The sequence below is a fragment of the Elephantulus edwardii genome, unplaced genomic scaffold (assembly GCF_000299155.1).
Source record: "Elephantulus edwardii isolate Elephantulus edwardi_28Jun2011 unplaced genomic scaffold, EleEdw1.0 scaffold00320, whole genome shotgun sequence".
Lineage (NCBI taxonomy): Eukaryota > Metazoa > Chordata > Mammalia > Macroscelidea > Macroscelididae > Elephantulus > Elephantulus edwardii.
Genome location: NW_006400070.1, coordinates 917,973 through 920,161, shown reverse-complemented (window position 1 = coordinate 920,161; position 2,189 = coordinate 917,973). Strand labels below are relative to the sequence as shown.

Here is a 2,189-nt window from a genome sequence, read left to right as displayed (position 1 = left end):
GACAAATTGAGGAAGAATAATGTTGCATTCATATTAAAAAAGAGTATCTCAAGATCTATCCTGATGCTTAATGATATGTGATAGAATGCTATCCATATCCATATCCATTCAAGGAAGACCTAATCAAACATATTTACCAAGAGCTAAAGCCAAAGAAGAGGAAATTGAGAATTTCCGTTAACTTTGCAGTCTGAAATTGATTGAAGATGCAATCAAAATGTATTATTAATAATTGGTGACTGGAATGCAAAAGTTGGGAACTAAAATTAACTGATATTTGGAAAATATAGAGTTGAGACAGAAAAGAGGCGGGATACCTAATGATTGAATTTTGTACAATTAATGATTTACTCATTGCAAATAACTTTTTTTTTTTTTTAAAAAAAGTGACTATACCCATGAATTTCATCTGATGGACTTCTTTCTTTTTTTTTTTTTTTAGTTTTAATGAACATTTACAGAGATTTTGGGTTTTCATTCATTCATTATTGCACGATTTTCTGTACCCTCCTCCCCCGTTCGTTCTTCTCCCCCCGCCGAATGTCTGTTTTAATTGTCCAATTGCCACAGTGTTTGTCAAAGCCAGTTCTGATTAATGTCCTTTGTCAGTGTGTCCTTTGCCATTCCCTGTCACTCCTCCCTGAGAGGTACTTCACCCTGATTCATAAGGAAAAGGGGATGGCGTATTCTCTTAGCTACTTCCTGCTGAAAACGGACGCTGAAGGTTTCAGGGTGAAGATCTTCTCTCATTACTCTAAAGGGCCCCTTTGGCAGTAGGGAACACATAGACTATTATGGAGATTGATTTTGGAATTTATATGCACTGTTATCAATTGTGCTTAGCCATACATGTTTATATCCTTGAAGATGTATCATGGAAGTGTGGCAGCCTAGAAGACACAAATTTAGCTAACAAGTTAAAAGTACATGAGTCGACCTTTTTCTTCCTTTCCCTCCCTCCCTAGCCTTCCCTGCGAGCGGACGCGGCAGCGCCTCTGTCTCGCTTTTTCTTATTTTCTCCCCCTTTTCCTTTCTTTTTTTTTCTTCCTTTTCCCCCTCCCCCTTTTTCACCATTTCCCCTCGGAGGCGCATCCCCCGGGCAGGGGCAGAGCCGGTCTGCCCCTCCGCCTCTCCCCGGCCCCCGCCGCCCTATGGCGAGAGGGAGCCCCCTCCCCACGCGGGCACAAGCAGCTGCGGCGGCGGTTGGAGGAGTGGGACCGGCGGTGGCGGCGGCGGCCACAGGTTTGGGGTCATCATGGAACTAATTCGCTGACAGACCCACCACCCGCAGCCGTGCGTCCTGCTCGAGCCCCTGCGCCCGCGTCCCCCGACCCGGTTCCCCCTCTTCTCCCTCCTCAGTCAGCCCCGTCCTCGGCCCGCGCGCAGAGGAAAATGAGGTGGTAACGGGCCCGCGGATGACCCCGCGTCACCACTGTGAAGCCTACAGCTCTGCCGGGGAGGAGGAGGAGGAGGAGGAAGAAGAGGAGAAGGTAGATACATCAAACTGGGTGACAGGCAGATCCAAAGGATATCATGAAGTTTCCAGGACCTTTGGAGAATCAGAGATTGTCTTTTCTATTAGAAAAGGCAATCTCTAGAGAAGCCCAGATGTGGAAGGTGAATGTGCCCAAAATGCCTACAAATCAGAATGTTTCTCCATCCCAGAGAGATGAAGTGATTCAGTGGTTGGCCAAACTCAAGTACCAATTCAACCTTTACCCAGAAACATTTGCTCTGGCTAGCAGTCTTTTGGACAGATTTTTAGCTACTGTAAAGGCCCACCCAAAATATTTGAACTGTATTGCAATCAGCTGTTTCTTCTTAGCTGCCAAGACTGTTGAAGAAGATGAGAGAATTCCAGTATTGAAGGTGTTAGCAAGAGACAGTTTCTGTGGCTGTTCTTCATCCGAAATTCTAAGAATGGAAAGAATTATTCTGGATAAATTGAACTGGGATCTTCACACAGCCACACCATTGGATTTTCTTCACATTTTCCATGCCATTGCAGTGTCAACTAGGCCTCAGTTACTCTTCAACTTACCCACACTGAGCCCATCTCAACATTTGGCAGTCCTTACTAAGCAACTCCTCCACTGTATGGCCTGCAACCAACTTCTGCAATTCAAAGGATCCATGCTTGCTCTGGCCATGGTCAGTTTGGAAATGGAGAAACTTATTCCTGATTGGCT

The 2,189-nt window shown here is 45.5% G+C and overlaps 1 pseudogene; it reads left to right on the top strand.

The window, feature by feature from the left end:
* Positions 1-1,415: 1,415 nt before the first annotated feature.
* Positions 1,416-2,189, top strand: part of LOC102854929 — a 32,891-nt pseudogene continuing 32,117 nt past the window's right edge.